Raw genomic sequence first — 20,431 nt, 5'->3', positions numbered from 1 at the left:
AATATTAATGTAGACGGGCATACGGTTGATGAACCGTAAAATTCGGACGGATTCGAAGACCACTGTTCCATTTCGGTTGATTAAAAATTCCTTACCTTTAATTTTGAAAATCTTTCCGTGCGAATTCCCGACACATCTTTTCGAATATTTCGATGCGTATTATATTAAGGTCAACGCACAAGTTGAATAACTGGTTTCTTTTCTTCGTATATATATATATATATATATATATATATATATATTCGTGTTTGTAATATCGAGATATTTATTAAAATGTTCCATCGAATCATTTCGCCATATACGAGAAAAAACGTTCGTCGTAACGTAATTCAAATGTTTCCCGCTTAAAATTCAATACCCTCCTAGTTGTGCCTCGTACAACACGATTTCCGCTTAAAGTCTCTCGTACGGTTTCTTAATAAGCGAAAAAAGTTACGACCGAGATGCTCGGGTGATCGCGAGTCGCGCAAAAAATTCGAAATGTCCCGTGCAATTGCGGCCGTGTAACGGCGGTAATCAAGCCAATAATAAACGATGCAAAACAACGAAATCTCTCCTTCTGTTTATAGGAATATCATCGTATCCAAGGACAATGTCCAGGTACGTACTGATTCTCCGTACGCTATTTACGTTGACCGGAGAAGGGATTGACTCTCGGTAGTGGTACAGGGGATTTCGAGATTGGGAGAAAGAGAAAAAGGACGAGCCAGTGGGAGGAAGGGAGAGAGCGAGAACTGGCGGCGGGAAGGGAGGGGGGAAGAGAGAGAGGACGAGAAAGGGACATGGGGTCCCGTATACGCTCGTTTCTGCAGAAGAAGACGGAGAGGAGAGGGTGGGGGGGTATTGGTACGGGAACCGCGCGGGCAGTGCACGCGCAGCCGCCGGGACGCGCGCATCCCGTGTGCATTCGCGCTCTTCCAACGTCGCAGGAGGAGCCCGCGAAATCTCGATTAACTCGGCACTGTGCAACGTGCCTCGCGACCGTGGTGATCATCCTACGATATACCATCGTCGTGAGTTATATTTTTCTTCATCCACGGTATATAATTTTTCATTCGCGTCACCGCCATAATGACAAAACGAACGATCTGCGACAACGTTTCGCGCAACGACGTGAAGTTGACAGCGGAGAGTTCGAGACCGGCCGGTACTCGATATATTTCTCGAAAGTCGATCGCGATAATCGCAATGGAAATTGTCGAGTAACGGCAGTTGTTGTTTAATCACGCGAATTCGTAGAACCCTCGAAGCTAGATAATTCTCGGTATCGTAATATTATGTCGCAATATTATTTCGTCCGCTGTGAAAGGTAAACAAAAGCATAGTTCGACACCGTACATTCTTTCGAAGGACACAACGTTCAGTGTGTATCGTGACTTCGGTGGATTCGGTCGTGTACGGGCGAGTGGCGCGATATCGTTACGAAAATAATCGAATCGTGATTTCGTCGTGAATTTTTTCTTTACCATGTGTCTTTTATTGCGCGTTGCACCGAGTTGAGAGAAAGAGAAAGAGTTATGCGTTATTTCAGGCGTGGATAATCGTGGCGAGTGAATAATACGCGAGTGTTACGAAGCATTTTCGTGAAAGCGTCACGTCGTAGTAAGCGAATTGTCGTCTTCGCGTCGAAGAGGTGATTATTTTTTTGTTTTCGGGCGTGAAGAATTTTGAGGAATTAACGATCGCGAATGCGCTAGTGGAACCGGTTATATCGTGGGAACCGTGGCAAAGGGCAGGTCCCGATAGAAGGAAGGAATCGAAATATTTCGAAATTCGTTTTCGTGTCGAGGATCGCCGGTCGTTTTCGCGCGGCGATGACGCGGGAGGGGGCGCAACAGGAATTTGACGGTTGTGTATGAAGTGTGACGGTAAAGTGCAATCGAACAGGTGCATCGAAACGAAGCGCGGCGGACAACGATGAATCATTGGAGGGTGACATATCTTCGCGCTGAGTAACTGCGTCGTTTCGTCTTCGACTACGATCGGTGAGCCTTTAATTTTAAATTTTATATCGATAATTTAATTGCGTAGTTTATATAGCGTATATTCGCACTTTGGTAACACGTTTCGTTGATAAACAATGTCCGATAGTCGGCATTGTCGTAAAAAATTTTGTTTACTGCGTTTTCGCGAAACTATTGAAACTATTATTCAGAACGTTTAGATAAATTTGTATACACAGAGAAAGATACAGACATTGGATATTTATTCGCGATTACGTTAACTTTTACATAAGCTTCCTATAAAGATTTCCAAGAAGATCGTCACGCGTAATTATCGTCGTACACACATATATATAAATTTTGCAATCGTATTTACTAATCGTACGTAGCAAAATATATTGTTATAAGGGATCGTTGCGAAACTTATCTTCGTGTTTGGAACTGTATCCACCCGTTAAAAAATATCGCGGATGAACATCCTGCGTTCCTCTTACACGTAGTCGGTATCTTCACACTTGCCTTTCTTCTTTCACCACTTCTCTCTTTCCTTCCCCCACTCCCCGTTCCTCTTCCTCGCCTCTGTCACTGCCGCCTACCGATCCATTCGTTGTTTTTTCTTCTGAGAAGGGACTCGCCGAGTAGCGAGAATTAATGTCGAGTGCACAAGGGATTTCGAATCAGTAGCTATTTCCGCTATTGTCGCGATGGAGCGGGTGCGTGTGCGTGTACGCGCGCGCGCGCGCGCGTTCCGACCCCTCGCCGTTTCCTTCGCGTTGCTTACACGTCTCGAACGCGATTTTTACACGGAGATACACGGGGAACAATAACGATGGGGCGGTGGTTAATAATCCAAGGATGTAATTATTCGACGATAGAGACTAATAGACCATACACCGTTGTGGGAAAGGAACAAAACCACGAAACGGGGGACGAAAACCCCCTATGAAGAAAGGAAGGAGGGGTATATATATGCTTGGAGGACTGTCCCTTTCCTTCTCCTCTCAGGAGGGGAAGATTTTCTAATATCATCGAGATCTCCTCCTCCTGTTTTTCTCAGTCTTCGCGTTGGTCTTCGAGGAGCTCGTGCAAGCGTTCGCAAATGCGGAGAATACCAGCTCGTGTGATACAATCCGATGCGAAACGATCGAGGCTCGAGTTTGGTATCCCCGGTTCGTGAGATAAGTGGGAGGGTACAGAATTCTCAGTCGCTTGCGTTCTCGGACAGGAGAGAAGATCGAAAGATTCCGTCGCGCCTCGGAGATTAAAAAAGTCGTTACATTCTTCTTTCCCGAATCGGGAATCGAATTCTTCTCTTCTTTCTGGATAAACATGGAAATCGCGTGACACGGAGTAACAAACGTTTAATTCGTTGAATAGCGGGAATCGATCGATCGCATGAATATATAAGTCGTCGTTTGGACGACATCGGTCGACGCGTGACCGTTTAACCAAACGTACGAGGGGGGAGGGGGGCTGTATAGTTGCCTTTTCGCCCCCCTGATTCGAACTCTATCGCATATAAAACAATATTGGCTCGGTTACGTCAATGGCACCAATGTTTATAACTAATTACCGATATCGGGGAAACGGGAGCGCGTCGAACGAAGACGTGTTCGTTTGAATAACATTCGGTCGGGAACTAGGCGGGATAGAATGGGAACGGAAGGGGGGAGGGAGAGAGAGCGAGATGTACCGAGAGAATTAGATGACGAGGGGGGTGGCAAAGGGGAGTTTCATTTTGAACGAGGAGGCATTCTCTGCGTTCGTCCGAGCTCGATCTAAACGGGCAATATTAGCTATTGACTTTGGCTCATGGGGTTTGTCGATGGTCGGCTAAGTGATGGCGTTGCTTCTGACCGTTTGCTACAGGGAAAATTTCGATCCTGTCTCCTCTTTGCGATCGATCGTTGACAAGGGACGGCAAATTTTCACGGTAAATAAAAATGATGGAGTATCGGGGAATAAAAGACGCCGTAATAATTCTTTTCGTTAACATTTCGAACTCTTTCTTCATTCTTTTCTCTTTTATTTTGATAAAAAAATTAGAGAATTTCGTAATGATACGCGTCTTGGAATAAACTCTCATTGTTAAACTGACGAAGATGGACGAAGATGCTTCGCTTCGTCCTCACCGGAATCCTCAGAAACGCGAGTGTAAAGGCACAGTTTCTCGCTCTTTCCGTGCTACTTTTCCCTTCCTCGTTATTCGATTTGGTTTAGCGTTACGACTGTCGCTACAGCTGTCGACCTGTCTACGGTTCACGATCCGTGTGTTGCTCGCCGATGTTCGTGACCTATCCACAAAGCTTTCCGTTGGGGTTCACGGACGCTCGTAAAACTTAACCGTGGTGGTTGGGCGCGCGTATACGCGTTTCCATGTTCTTGCTCGTAGCAGTTTGTCTCTTTCGAATGGCATCTGGTATAAATGGAAGTTTCTTTCCGAACCGACTTTTGTCCCGTAGTTTTCGTATTCATCTCAGCTTCCCTTGAGGGAGAGTAGAGGAGGAAGAACTTTGTCGGAGAAAAGATCTCCCGATAAAATCTCCCTCTCTACCCTTTTATTTATTTATTCGATATATTTCGAGGATCATCGAGTAAAATCGATGACGCTTAAAGAAGTTGAATATCGGTTTGAAACAGCGGCTTCCGTTTGAATTTTCCGTTTGATGAGGGCGTAACGATTGTCACACAGTGTACCCGTATTCGTTCGAGGAAGGAGAAGGTTTTCGAAGATTAGCGGCTCTTTGAAAATTATATTATGATATAAATCTTGGTTCCCCTACTCTCTTTCATCGTTTCGTTCGAGGATGATTAGATCTCAGAGACTTCATCTCGAATATTGTTCGGTTTCGTTATCGATGGGATTGGAAGAAACGTAACGTAACTCTGATCGTTTCGGTGTCATATTTTCGAAAGTCGGAAAATTATTCATTCCCCTGCGCGGCTAATTTGGCTTAATTTAATCGGGAACTTCTGGGGTCCCCTCCTGGTCCACCCGGTTTATCTCCAACGGTAATAACCCTTTATGGATTTCGCAGACTGGCTTAATATAAACTGCGATTTAATTGCCGAGCCGGCCGATAAATCATGTATCGGCTATAAATTTGCAGAAGGCCTTGGCGGCGGGGCGCCGGTTACGCGGCGGTTACGTGTATCACCCGACGATAAAAGCAATGGAATCTTATCGATGGTTAGAACAATAATAATTGACGAGCAAGCGTTAAGCGCCACCCACCTCGTTTGTGTTCCGCCGTTTATCACCGTATAAATCCGGATAAAATATCAACGGGGAGAATGATATTCTCGGGAGAAGTGGAGCGCGGAATAAGCGTATACAGTCGTGACCGAAGAACGCGCGGTGAATCATTGATTCGATTTCGAACACTCGAATCCCGGGTGCCAAACGAGTAATAACCGAGTCACGTACTTGATTAAATTTATCCCCTGTTATTGATTACCTTTCACCTCAGGATAATGGAGATCCGTTTTATCCGAGTTATCTTCGTTTTCAAGCGTTTTTTCCCGCCTCGTGCATTTTTATCGATAAATCTCGTCGAGCAACGTACGATCGAGGAGTCAACCGGGGCGAAGTGGCGGTTAACGGAAACAGGTTGGAGGGTTTGAGAAAAGACGGGAGAGGAGAAGACGGAATACCGTAAATTCTAAAGCCAGTTTAGTTTAGCTAACCTAACCGGCATCACTTTGAATATCGGTCGGCGCTACTACCACACTCGTACCAGCGATTTCTTCCCTCGAATCCGCGCCAACTGGTTGAGTCATCGACCCCGCGAACTACTTTGCGAATCATCGATTTGAAAAAAAAAAAAAAAAAGCGGCTCAAAGTAGATTCGTTCGCTAATTAAGAACGGGAGTTAGCGTTGGCGAATACATAGGTCGCAGAGAAGAAGTCGCGCCGCGCACTTGGATCCCCGCACGCTCGAGCTAATTCTTTCGACCGCGCCGAGATACGAATCTACGAATCTACGTGTGTTTAACCACGATTAAACCTTTCCCCCTCTTTTCTTAAACTAAAAAAGAAAAAGAAAAATAAAACCAAGCAAGTTTCGCCGCATGGAGAGAAGGAGGAGAGACAGACGATTCTCGTGAGAGAATCCCGTTGATAGTTATTGTAAGAGGCGATTAGGGGGCATATGCGATCCTTATTATCGGAACTGGAGCCGGAACAACAACACTCTGGATATAAAAGAGCGAGCTCGAACGAATCGACACCATCTGGTGTACCTGAGTGGCTGCCGCATTACCCTTGAAAGCTCACCGCTCTCGAGTGACGCGGCTCTCTCCTATGCCGCGGGTGCATTCATCGTGTAATTAACGTCTCGTAATTATGGCCGCGGAAGAGGAGAGAGAGAGAGAGAGTCTGGACGTCTCGCGGTCGCGCGTGCGCAGGCGCCCCCCCCGAGACTGCTGCTCGTGGATATTACGAGCTTTCATGGGGCTCCACGTGAATAAGGCGCTTCTGAAGAGGGTGTTACGGAGCATTATGGACCTCTCCACGATGGACCAACGAGTGTTGGTCAACGAGCCGTTCATCGCTCGCTCAAGGTGCAACGCGTCTTAGCCACTCTTTGACGACCAGCTAACTCTCTCTCTCTTTCTCTCTCTCGCGGCGCGGCCCGAAGACCTGAAGCATCCGTGGTATCGCTCGTCCTCGCCGTGCACGCCTTTGTACCTTTCCCCCGATTCACGCGTCGTCGATGCACGCCAGGCGTGAATACCGAAACCGACACAGGGAATTTGTTAAGCTTAGCTCGGGGAAACCAATGACGATCCTTTTTGTCGGACGAGGCTCCTTTTCGCAGAGCCGCCTATCAAGAACCCTCTCTCTTCACTCTGTTCTTTTTTTCCTCGAAAGGGTTGGTATCTTCCCTTCCTCTCGTATCGACCGAAACGCGGAAGTCGACGATTTATCTCGTCCGGAAACGAAACTTTGCTTCCCTGTAAAATCGAACCTACCTATTTGTCTTCGCTTTAATCCGATCGAAAGAAAGAAAAAAGAAAGGAAGGAGGTCGAATCTCCTGTGAAACTCCTCGAAGCGTGGCTTCGAGCGATCGACGTCCTTACAAGCTATATTGCCTTTTCCTCTCTCTTCCTCCTTTTTCTTTTCCAAGAAGTGGATATCGAAAAATCAGTCGGCCGATTTGTTAGGCACGAAAAAAAGAAAAGGAAACGAATGGGGAAGTCTGGCAATGTGTGGAGGGAGGGATAGGGGAATAATAATGGTCGGAGGTGTAGGCAAGGTCCGTAGCAAAGCTAGGAGCAGTAACGCGAATAATGTCGAAAGTTAGCCAGGCCGGAGCGACGTGGACGTTATGCACGGCGCTCACCTCTGACCTTGCGGTCGGGCGGAGTGAACGGAAGTTATGCGTCTGAATCGTTTGGTGGAACAAGCAGGAAATGCAAGCCCGGCCCGTGCAAACCGTTACGAGCCGTGAGGGAATCATTGCCACTTTGGTGCCCCATACATCGAGACACCCGTGTATACTCCAACCCCCTCGGGGTAACCACGAGCCTCTCCCTCTCCCTCTCTCTTCCCTCCTCTACGCCGTCTCGATCGTCTCTCCTCGCCCGTTTCATCCTGTCCCGAGGATAGAAGGAGGAGAAAAAGAATTCAATAACGTAGATCTTGATCGCGGTCAAGGGGTTAGCCTCCCCGATTTAAATTTAAATTGCTACTAAATTACCGATCCCTTTGATCCCGTTTGATTTACCCGCGGAACATAACATAATTCAGATTTTTCTCCTCGAGGGGGTGAACGGCGGCGGAAAGATCGCGCGATCCTTCCTTCTGAAATGAAATTTGACTCGTGAACCGTGCGTTACGTCCCTCTTTTCTCCTCGCGCCACCGATCGCCTCGTTCCTTCCAGCCTCGCTAATTGCAATTCCGAATGCCGCCCCCCTCTTCGTCTAACAAAACACGTTTCACCTTTGTCGGAGGCACGGTAAGGACAGAGGGAAGGCACGGGTTCACAATTGGTTCGTGAAATTGGTCACGTGGCTGGAAATGTTTTGAACGGGTGTACAGAGGGGGAGGGTGCGAGTCGTTTCGATCGATCCAGCGATTTGTTACGTAAGCGGCTGTGCCTCGTTTTATGGCACTCGTGTTTGTCACGCTACTGAAATCCTTGTCACGTGCGTGTGTATATATATATGTGTGTGAGAAGAAAGAACGAGGGAGGTCCGAGAGATCGTGGTCCCTTTCCGTCGTGCCACCGCGTTGCACGCTTTCTTAATTCTCAATTCCTTGGAATATTCGTCCCGAGACGTTTCTGGATAAGAGGAGGATGGAAAGAACGAAAGATATTTACAACCCTCTCGTTATTTATTACCAGCCTCGATGAGACGAATTCGATACCGATTCGCAAGCAATATTCCAAGTTTTCCATTATCGTTACGGCATACCGTCGTGTCGGATAATCACGGGGAAGGGGGAGAAGAGGAGGAGGGACGCGATCTCTCGGATAGTCGCAATATGAATCGGCGCAAAATATCCTCGATGCAATTTCAACCTGTATCGAGGAGGCTGTTTTCGAGGAGCGACAAAGAGCTGGTTTCTCGATATTACTCGACACCGAGGTCGAGGAGGAGGTGGGAAACGGGTGGAAGAATCCCGGGCCGAGCAATAAATTATTATACGCGCGGTGTAACAAACGCGGGCTGCAAACGGGCCGGGATACAGATATTACGAACGCGATGACAATTTTGATTGTCGAACGAGCGAAATAAACGCGAGGAGGCGTTCTCGATTCGAATAATTTTCTCTCGGAGGGAATAACGAGTAACCTATCTGCCTGTTAGATGATCGGCGGTCGGCCGGGCGTCCTTCGAGTCCGGGAAACGCTCTGTCGCTTCCGGACGATTTTTCACGGGGGAATTAAAAGTTTTTCATCCGGCGGTGGTTGGGCGCATCGGTTCAATCGGTCGTCGGCCGATGAATAAAACATCGTTCCGCGTGGGCGAGTCTCATTATTTACGCAGTTACGTGCTCACCTGCGCAATCTAAAATCAATGTAGCCGCGTAAATATCGACGATACCGATGCGAGAGACACGACTTTACGCGAATTTCACCCGTTACACACCCGTGACATCGACGAAAAATCAATACTCTCCACCAATCTGAAACATTCTATCTGCCCTTTTTCGGGCGAATTTTCGATTTCCATCCCCCTCCTATCCACGGGGTTGGATATACCGATTCTGAAAAATAGAGGGAGGAGAAGAGGATAGGGGAAGAAATTGACTCGTTACCACTCCCGCCCGTTACACCTGACCTTCCCACGTTATTTCCACGGATTTGTCGATGCGAAAAAGGTCTCTGTCTGTCAAGGTCAGGGAGGTCCTCCTCTTCTACGATCTCGAGGATCGCTGGCTGCACCCCTGAAGACGTAGATAGAGTTATGAAGTATGTCGGTGGGGTGGCCAGTATTCCCCGTTCGAATTTCACTCGCACGCGTTGCGCGGCCACGTGGCACGCGTTTCCCGGGGGATTTCCCTCCCCCCCCTCTCTTTCTCCCCGTTCTGAACGTCTGAAATCGTGCTGAGAATCATTTTGCGGAACCGAAAGATTGATGTCGGCACGCGTTCCAGCCTCTCTCGCCCGTGCGAATTCCGTGCGACTTTGGATGAGAAGGGCGATCGATGATTCGTTCCGCTCGTTAAATCTCGCTCCGATACGATCGAATCGGAATGGAATACTCTCGCCACTGAATGCTCCGTATCCGAAAGGAGGAGAATCGTTTATTTTTCTTTTTTTTTTTGACACGTGCGAATACGCTGTCGAATGATGAATCGATCGCGACTTTTCAATTTGTTTCTTTGAGCTGGTAAAGGAGACGAGTTAATTTCACAGAGATTCGTATCGTTCACGGTGTAAATATGGCGTACGATTAATTGAATAAAATAGCCTGTTTATTAATATATATATATATATATATATATTGTTGTTTTGTTGCACGTTGCCGATGAACGTATCGAATTTAATTGGAATTAGCGGTTTAGATATGAAAACGAGGGTTCGCAAAGGCAGAGAGAGAGAAAGAGAGGGGAGAAGTAATTATATCGCTAAACCGATGAACGCCTGTTGCAGTAATGATGCTTTTATACCGGCCTTTCCACTCTATCGGAAACCGAATTGTATATTTGCGCGCTGTCGTTTCGATGTTTCTGTTAATAATAGAATAGAAACGATGCCAATTTAAGCTCCGCCCTAACGTGGATCCGGATGCAGGCAAGGATACGATACTCGTTAACGATCCGCCGCACTATTTTGCCTCGGTCAATATTCGAACGTCTTCCGAACTTTCCCCGGACAGATTTATCCGCGAGATCGTCGTAGATGGAATTAAACGTATTTAAACGTATTTCCTTCTCTTCCTCGGAATTGAATTATCCAAAGAATATTTCAAGCGTATACGCGGCCTCTTAACGCTGCTTTCCACATCCCATCCATATCGATTATTCGGTATAAGGAATAATACTTAATTGCGCGCGATTATCTCGATATTTATTGAATTTATTCTCGCAATCTTGGAAATGAATTCCGCGCACGGGAATCGCCCGATTTCTCGGGCCAACGCGGAAGGAAGGAAACAAGAGGAGAGTAGCCGCGAGAAATTATCGTTCGAAATGAATCCAGTGCTCGTACACGCGTGCTGTTTTTTCTTTAAATCGGTGATTATCCAGTGGACGAACCAACGCTCGCCCAGGCTATTTATAACGCCGTTGATCGCTCGATTCTCCTTCCTCTCGCTCTCTCTTTTCTTCGATTCGTGTTCCACGCTCGAGTTAACAACTCTTTCGCTCCCTCATCTCCCCGGAATTTTCGTAACTCTTTAATTTATTTCCCTTTCGGAGAGGCATAGCTCGTTCGCGAGAGGGAGCTTCGATTCGAGTCCGGTTTTCATTATTTGCCGCGCATATTTTTCCTTTCCACTTCCTCTGCTTCTCCTTCGCCATTTTCGTCCCGAGGAAAGATACGCGGAACTGCGGCGGTTTTTATTATTATTACGCTCATCTTCGTTTCGATTCTTGAATATCGATCGAGAATACCGTCCCGTGGAAACGATACGCGCTTGATAGGCCCTCGAATTCGCGTCCCCTTCGAGGATAATGATCAGCTCTTCTTCCCTTCTACAATCGTCAGATACGTTATCAAGTAACTTTTCCAAAAAAAAAGTGTTTCTTTTTTTCAGCGAGTATCGAGAAAGGAGGAAAACGATCAGGGAGAAATTTCTCCTTTCTCCCGTTTCAAGTTTCGTATTTCTATTCGTGTACTCGAAATGGAAAATTTCTCTCTCTCTCTCTCGATATTAATTCTCGATTCGGGGGACTCGTGATTACTTTTCCGCGTCGAACGTTCACAATTTATCCGCGTATCCTCGATCTAAGCGATTCAATCGGAGAATACGTAGCGCGATACGATTGCACAGACGGCGTATACGTAAGGATTGATACGAATCGGATGCGTTACGCTGTAACGGAAGCACGGAAGAGGAGGATCTGTGGATCGGGCAACCGATAACATGGGAAGAATCGAAGGAATATTCATCGAGGGAATGTATGGGGGAGGGGTCCTCTCGACACGACGTCGAAAGCCACTTTGGATACTCGAGGGGGGAGGAAGGAGGAGGGGGAGGAGGGCCAATATACACTACGCCACGTATCCGTTTTCCCTGGGAAAACCAACCTGGCCGAAAGGACTTGCCTTATTGAAAGCGGGAGAAGGTGGTGGTAGCCGGGGGCTGAAACTCGGTAAGAGAGGGTTTATTGAAGCCGCGTACACCAACCACTCGTATTTATGATTCGAGCATCGTCTCTCGATAACCTTCGACCATGCCAACCTGTCTGTACTCCCGTCTCTATATACGCGTACGTGGTGGGTGGAGAGGGGGGAGTGTTGATTTATTTAATAAATAGCGCGACGCTGCCATTCATATTAGATGCACCACCGCCTCCGAGACTCGACTCGACTCGACTCGACTCGACTCGTCTCGACTCGACTCGACTCGTGGGGTGGTAAAACGTGCGTCGAAGGGAATCAATGCCGCGAGAAGGGTCGAGAGAAAGGGAGGGAGAGAGAGAGAGTTAAAGGGATAAAATTGATTAGAATGCATATTTGCTGTTGTATATCAAGAAACAATTCTGTATTCGTTTCGATGTATATTTGATCCGTTTCTCTCCTTTCTTCGAAAATATTAAGGGAAGCGTATCGATCTATCTGACGGAGCAGATAGTTCGTTGGACTAAATCTTTCGTAAAGAGGAACGGTCCGAGTGAGAGCCTCTGACTCGTCGGCCAATAAAGGCCAGCCTCTCAATCTAAACATCCTGTCTTCGTGTTTCCATTCCGCGCAACCTCACTGCCAACTTCTCTAGAGAGAGAATCTGCCTTCCATTCTTCTCTCTCTCTCTTTCTTTTTTTCTTCTCTTTCTCCTCTCCTCTCAATTTTTCGAAACCTTCGAAACGCGAATTCTGCAATCTGTGCAACACGTAGGCGCGATACGTAATATCCGCGAACGAGGGGCTCGGAATGAAGCTCGGAGGGGGAAGGGGGAATTATTTCATCCCGCTGGCAATACGCATCTTATATTAATTACTACACCGTACTCGCGAATTAATTAAATTACGCTTAATTGATCTCAACGCGATACAACACGTTGGTCATCGCCCAGGCTCTACATTCTGTATTCGATTACTTTTAGTTGATTAAATTGTACGATCCAATGAAATTGGTTTATTCGATAAAAGCTGTGGCGTGTGCTGCCAGCGGTTAACGGTGGCGCGTGCATCGAGCTACACCGTTCAGGTTCTCAAACATTTTCATACCCCGCGATCGTACACAACGGCGCGCTACTTCCATTACATTTCGCCGGTTAATTTTTTTTTTTTTTTTCCTTCCTTCCTTTTTTCTTTTTTTTCTTTTTTTTTTTTTTTCCCTCCCCTCCCTCGCGAAATAAAACGTTCCGGAAATATTACGGATTCTCCGCGCGGGAGGAGAATAAGCGTTCCGCCCGCTTCTCTCCTTCGCGTGTATATTTTTTAACGAGTCGACACGCGCGTTTGTTACTCGCTTTGCGAGTGAAGAGAAATAAAACATCGCTCCGCGCCATCCGACCGAACTACGCCTCGTTAACGTATAAGAAGGAAAGCGATGGAACAATTCTCCTCTCACGGACGATGCTTTATCTTCTCGTCCCTGTTCCGGCATCTACTCTTTCTCGTCCTTATCTTTTAGCTTTTTATTACCGCTGTAATCGATGCTTTGAAACGCGACGAATATTGGTTATTATTATTATTATTATTATTAGAACAAGGAGCAAGGTAATCGAGGCAATTTCCATTTTTCGAATTCTTTCACGCAATCTGAGGTTCCGTTTCGTTAGACGAGGGAATTGGCACGAGGCCAATTGAGCCAATATCGCCGATGTATAAGACGAACCTTTAACTCTCGAGAGGGATTCGAATTGGGCAAAATTATTTCCTTCCGATTCAGAGTTTTCAGAGAGATTTAACTTTTAGTGTTGTAATTTATTATTTCGTTAAAAATGTGTATAATCGTAAAGATATGTAAAAGAATTTACATCGCGTTTAATTGAAAAGGAAAATACAAGTTATCGGTATATAAAAAAATATATAAATAGAAAATAAAACATGAAATGGAAAAAGAAATTAATAAATACTTAAATGAAAATAAAAATAACAAAATAATTTTTTAAATATGGATTGTAACGTTAAAAAATATACTAGTTTATAAAAATATAGCCAATTGAAAATATGCTAGATTTTTTTTTTTGAGTATGAGTACGAATCCAATGTGCTCGTGTAACGAGGATGAGATATACGGATTGAACGATTTGTATTACAAATTGACAAGAGGGTGAGTCGAAATTATTCTATTGAAAAAAAAAAAAATGGAAAATGTGACAATTCTCAATTGGTTTCTCTCGGATCATACTCTTAAGTAAGCGCAAAAAATCTGACGGGTAGCAAAAAAATTAACTCTTTATTTATGCTAGTTTTCGTTATCTCCAATTAATAAGAGCGCGGTATTGATTTGTGAATAGGTTCTTCAGCTCTTTACTTCTTTATTAGAAGGTAATAGGAAATTTATACTTTAAAATAAAAAGATTCGATGTTAAATTCCTTCGAAATTATGGTCCTGATAATATTTCGAACCTTAGTTCGGATTCGATAAAAGTATTGCAGTTTCGCAAAGTTTAGAAGCTTTGAAAAAATTTCGAAGATGAAATTGATTTCGAATTGTCGAGAAACGAGATTTATCATTGAGGAATTAATGATAGAGAAAATGAAAGCACATAGTGAACGACATATTAGTTATTAGTGAATCCGAAAGTGAGCCCTACAAGATTCTAATAATTCCGAATGGATTTGTGAAGAAATTTAACGAAGATACTCATCATATATCCGCAAAATCATCTCGAATTGCCACTTTGCCCGACTGAAAAAATCGTCGAACGCAAAGAGTTATATCTTGTCTTCGAAATTTTTGTCGAAACGTTCCAGAATTAACGTCGAGGCGCGTCGAATCCTAACAAGCAATCAAGAGTACGGTTAATAATCGCGATAAATCTCTCTATAAAAATCTCTCGACGTGGAACTTTAGCTTTTTCCCATTAACCGATCGAGTTGAACCGCGCCGTTTTCCATTCGACCAACTATCAACTATAATACCCGCGAGGAGTGTTCAAACAAGCTGAAAAAAAATTCTATAAAGAATATAAGACGGAAGTCATTCGCGAATTCTTGGTTTCTAAATTCTAAATTCGTAATCTCTTGAAATTATTTTGTTAATATCACGCGAATCAGAAGGAACGAATATACAAACCTTCTCCTATCTTCGAGCCAAGTTTCCGAGCGAACAATCTTTGGCGAAGAAGGAACCCGTTTTTACGCGAGATGGGAAAGGCGAAATCCTTCGTTTCGCGCGATAATATTCCTTGGATGGATGTTGGCGTCGAAACGAAACAGCATCTATTAGTACGCGGCGATCAAAAGGATTAATACCGTGCACGCGCGTTCTTCCCATCAGTTAGCGCGGTAAAATCGGCGTTGCGCGGTCCGGGAAGAAGAGAGGAGACCGTTCCCGATAAGATACGAGCAATAAATGACTCGCATTGCGACGATATATATCCCGTGGATGGTTAGCATAGGTTTCCAGCTGGGGTGACGGTATCGCGAAATGCTCGGGGGAGGATGGGCGGAGAAAGGAGGGGAAGAGAGAAAGGGAGAGAGAGAGAGAGGCAGGCGTTGTGCACGTCGTTGGAAATTTACGTCGATCGATGCGCAACCGTTAATCGGCCAATAAGAATAATTCGCGTGCGAGACAAAACCGGCCATTACTTTTCGAGGAGAAGTCGTCGAGCCACGATCGACGCCTTGTATTTCGCATACTTTATTGCGCGATATTATTGTCGGCCTGCGAGCTGCCGTGGCCCGTGGGCGAGCGGCCTTTTACGAGTATAACCATTTCGCGGTCGGCTAAAACGGCCGGCGCAAGGTAGAAGGCGGTGGAGAAGGGGGAAGGAGCGGGAGTGGGGGGACGAGGACGAGGACGGGGAGGGGAGAGGAACGAAGGAGAAGAGAAGGAAGACTGTGACGGAGGAGAAGGACGAGCGCAACGGGAAGAAAACAAAGGGCCGAAGACGAGGGAAAATACGCGAGAACGAGCACGGGCGCGAAGCGTTGAACAAAAAGTATGCGAGGCATGCTCGCGTACCTACCTCGCCTCACCTCGCCTCTCCCCTCCCCCCTTACCGCCGCGGAGAAGATGAAAAATCTGTTGAACTGACGTTCATTGGGAAATTGCAAGCAGCCGCCTTTGGGACAGAATGATTAATGCTCGCTAGACGCTCCGCCTATGTATATATGTATACATATATATAAGTATACATATGCATCGAGTATCTATACTAGGATATATATACGTGCCTCCAAACTTTCGGCCAAACTTTTACTTCTCCTATAATCTCGATAAGAGTCGAGAAATCTTATTCGATTCGCTCCTAACGTGTCTCATCGAAATTTTTCTCGTCGTTTTATGGGTTTCTTCTCCATCAGGAGGGGGAGAGAGAGAGAGAGAGAGAGAGAAAGGGGGGAAGGATAATAACGTATTTTTAATTACGCTCACCATTCAGGCGTGGTAGGTGATGCGAGGAGGTTGAGGATGAGCGCCGCTGTTAAATGGCACGATTATCTGTCTCGTGCTTTATTCGCTGCTCGTTGCTCGCGTTCTACTTCGCTTCTCCGCGTCTCTCTTTCTGTCCTCCTCCTTTTTTCCCTTCCTTTCTTTCTTTCCTTCTTTCTTTCTTTTTTTTTTTTTTTTCTGTTATACTCTTGCCTCCGACCGGAGCATTGACTCGAGAGGGTTTTTGCACGGTGAAGAGGTCGGCAACTCGTGCACCGTGCACGGGGAAGAAGGGGGAGGGAGGGAGGGAGGGTAGGTAGGTCCTTAAAAACAGATCCATTAAAGTTTTTCCGTCGCTTTCCGAGATGGTAGTGGTTACTCGGTGAGTAGCGAGTAAGATTGCGCATTTCTCCTATTCACGTGCACGCCTCTCTATATAACTTTGCTAGCCTACGACGGTAGTAACCGTTTGCCACCGGATATACAGGGGAGAAACTCTGACCGGGCCTTCTATTCTACTAAAACAGTTCCTCTCTCTCCTCCTCCCTTTTCCCCTTTATCTTATCCTATCGTCGTTAAGGTCGAGGGTAGTAAAACAATTTTTATCCTCGCTTCCTTCTTCCCGATTCTTCTCCTCCAGTTTCAATATCAAACAATCCTTCGAATATCGTTATAAACCCTTTTATTCCGTGTCCCTTTTTTTTTCCACCTCACCTTATCAATCTTAATTAACGTCTCCGGTTAATTCAACCGTTGTTCAACCGAGAATCCTATCCGTGTTCCGAATTAGTTTCTCGAATCGAGGAAATTGCGGGGCAGACTTTCGCTCGGTGGTTCCTTTTTTCTTTTCTTCTCTCTCCTCCTCCTCCTCCTCGGCCTCGCCGCGATTACTTTGCATGATCAATATTGGAAAGTCGTGTAGCCGAACGAGCAAGTTCGCGAAGTGAGTTTGCCGCCACTATACACATATATATATATATATATATATATATATATATATATATATATATACAGAAAAGAGCATACGAGAAAGCCAATGTGAAAAGTTTACCGGTGTAAATTCGTGGAATGCAGTGAATCAACCCCTCCTCGACACATCTCGTGTCCTCCCCTGTTTCTTCCTCTTTCCCTCTCCCTCCAACTTTTTCCTCGACATACACAGGTGATGCATCAGACTTCCTTCTAATTTAACATTCCGTGGCTGGGAAATCCGATTTGGCTGCGACGCTAGATAAACTACTCGAGGCCCCGGCTTGCATCGGGGAGAAATGAGAATCGTCCCTTTCCCCGTGTGGGTTGGAAAATAAGCGGGGGAGGCGAGCGATGGTTTTGGATCGGCTTTTCCCGTGTACGAATAATACACGGGATCGAAACAACAATTGCCAAGGCTTTTCTATTCGCCTCCCCTAATGTTCGTCCGCCGCATAAGAAATTTCAATTTCTGTATCGGATCGGACCCATCCGTCGAGCCACCTCGCGAAAAACGGATTAAACGGATTAGGGAGGATATTTATAGGGGGATGAACTATCTTTCGCCTCGTCGAGGCTGTTATTGGAAATTATAAATTTCCAAAAGACGGGGGAAGGAACGGTGGAGGAAAGGCGGCGACGGCGACCCTTGCTTCAAGTCGAAAAACTCGAGGGGAGCCGCTGTGAACCGATATTAACGAAGACTTTAGAATGGGAACACCTTTTGACGGTGGAACCTTTGCGCGCCTCGAATAATGCGCTCTCCGCAAAGCTCTCTGTCGTGCGTGCAACGCCTTCTCTCTCTCTCTCGTTCCGATAGAAAGATTTTCGAATCTCCGGTCGCGAGTCGGAAAATCCAGCAAGTGATTTGCTTGCCGCCGTTTTAAACGCCGCTTTCCGGCGTCTGGCTGAGGTATAACGAGTCTTTTTCGTTCGTAATGAGAGGACGGTTCACCGATTCCTCTTCGAGAGGAGGGAACAAACGAAGAAAAGGGTAGTTCTCTTTCCAAACGGAACGTTCTCCGCGCCTTTGCGTTCTTTTACCTTTCCTTTCTCTCTCTCTCTCTCTCTCTTTTTCCTTTCCTCCAATCCGAAACTCGATTCGAACATCGCGATGACAACTGGCTGGATTTATCGAATCTTTCGAAAGGGTTTCGTTCGCCTTTCGAAGTTTTCCCTTTGCCCGTTGACGTAGGTCGTTGTTGTCTAGACGCGCCTCCAGACGCAAGAAATTGGGGTAAGAAAAGGTGGCGGAGGGTGAAATTCGTCTGCGGGATTCTTGCGCCCGTAAATTGCGCCCCCACTTCCCTCGAGCGCGCCCCGCTGAAAGTGGGTTAGGGTCTGTCTTGAATTGGGTTACGGCTCCGTTCAAGGAGAATCAACCCTCCCTCGAATTCAACCGAATCGTGGCGGCTTTAATCCGATCGATTTAAACGGATCGCGCTCGTTTAAATTGATACGACTGGTCGGGGAGCGCGGCGTCTCCGACGTTTGTTCGAACTTTGCTCGAGACGAGGGTCGAGAATAAAGCGGCGGTCGAAATTCGTGGCGGAAAGACGCGAAGGCGGAAGAGAAACGTCCATCCACGTAGACGACGGTAGAAACCGGAGCGAAATCCTTTCGGCCATTAACGATGACGCGCGCGCACACACAGACGCCAAAAATCTTAGACGAACTCTCTCCGGGTTTAAAACTAAAAGCATTCCTCGCGATTATTGACAAGGGTAACCTGGCTCGGCTTCGTGTTTCACGGGATCCAGCCCTTCCCTTTCGCTCCAGACCCGTCCACTTAAAAGCATTCTCCTGAATTATTCACGCGACACTAAGATTCCGATGCGCCGGGAATTTCATTATTTCTTTTCTCGCGTTTTCATAACCCCTCTCGCGAAACGTAAACGATAAACGAAAAGAGAGAAAAAATTTTGTGGACGATCGAGCATTACCCAATCCTTTTTCCGTCATCTTTATTAGAGAAAGGAGAGAAAAAATCTTGTGGACGATCGAGCGTTACCCAATCGATCCTTTTTCCGTCATCTTTATTAGAGAAAGGAGAGAAAAAATCTTGTGGACGATCGAGCGTTACCCAATCGATCCTTTTTCCGTCATCTTTATTAGAGAAAGGAGAGAAAAAATCTTGTGGACGATCGAGCGTTACCCAATCGATCCTTTTTCCTTCTCATCTTTATCTTTTGAAGAATTTGCTTCCTTTCTTCCTTCCTTGAAGTGAAGTTGAGTCGGAAGGAGTTCGAGTTCTTGTGTAGTGGCGGAATAGCGCGACGCGAATCGATGCGTGTCGAAGAGTCTACTTTGCTCGAAAAGGCAGGAAGGATTGGCGTTGAAGGTGAATTGGAGGGATGTTGGCGAAATCGGGCGGGGACAGTGCTCGGAAACGAGCGCTCGAACGAGTCACGAATGGAAATAAATCCTTTAGGGCGGACGGCTCTCTCTCGCTTGACGCCGGTTTCACGTGCAGGAAATCCCGAATAAATCCAAACAAACGCGCGGCTACAGCAGGAGGAGGATCAGACCTCGCCACCTACGATTTCGAAAGGGACGAGGTTTTATTTATAGGTGCTTTGACCGCGGCACATGGCATGGCACGCGCGGAATCACGCGTGTTTCCGTACAACCGAGGTGCACGCACCGGCGTAAATTATTTGGATAAGTCAACGCGTTTTATACGCCATCGCGTTTCCTCGAACACCGTCGTTCGTTTCTTCTGACGAGGGGGGAAAGGAAAAGATAAAAAAGGAAGGGAAAAAAGAGGTTCGAAACACCGGTTCGCCACGACCACCGTTGCGAAAGATAAGATAAGATATGATAGACCTACGCAAGATCGACGAGGACGAGGATCGAAACGGATGTAATTACCCCGTAGAGAGATAATGCACAGTCTTTTACGATTTTTCCTCGAGACTGAACAAGGGACGACGGCGGTCAGGCATGGTTGCGTCACGAAAGTTCTCGAAACTTGTCGTTCTGAAAAAAGAGAAATCGAACCTTCCGATATTCACCGTGTTTAAACTACGCGGGGCGGATTGGCTTTTTTCTCTCCGCTTTCTCTCTCTCGATGGCACATTGGTTTAATGGCCGGCTAAATATTGACTCCCTTACTTATTCGGTTTGCCTGTGACCCGGTCACCCGAGTGTTTCGTTGTCCGTAAACCTGTCCGTCCGGCTAGTCGAACGTATAAGCAGAAAACGTACACTTGGCTCGTTACCCGAGTCGGCTCTTCCCATTCCGATCGTCTCTCCACCGTGACACGTTCGCCTCGTTTCATCTTTTTCTCGATCCCCGTCAAACGATCGTCTCGAATCGTCCGCAGAGACACACCACGTGTATTCTCTCAGAGAG

General features: G+C 46.3%; 1 protein-coding gene across 5 annotated transcripts in view; it reads left to right on the top strand.

The window, feature by feature from the left end:
* Positions 1-873: 873 nt before the first annotated feature.
* The window catches only part of LOC411018 (kinesin 11), a 246,361-nt gene continuing 226,803 nt past the window's right edge, over positions 874-20,431 (top strand). For all 5 annotated transcript variants that reach the window (XR_410886.3, XR_410885.3, XM_394491.7 and 2 more), the window contains exon 1: positions 874-1,985. The gene's annotated coding sequence lies outside the window, so the exon portion shown is untranslated. The remainder of the gene's footprint in view (positions 1,986-20,431) is intronic.

The sequence above is a fragment of the Apis mellifera genome, linkage group LG4, assembly GCF_003254395.2.
Source record: "Apis mellifera strain DH4 linkage group LG4, Amel_HAv3.1, whole genome shotgun sequence".
In the NCBI taxonomy this organism is placed as follows: domain Eukaryota; kingdom Metazoa; phylum Arthropoda; class Insecta; order Hymenoptera; family Apidae; genus Apis; species Apis mellifera.
This window is presented reverse-complemented; position numbering and strand designations above follow the sequence as displayed.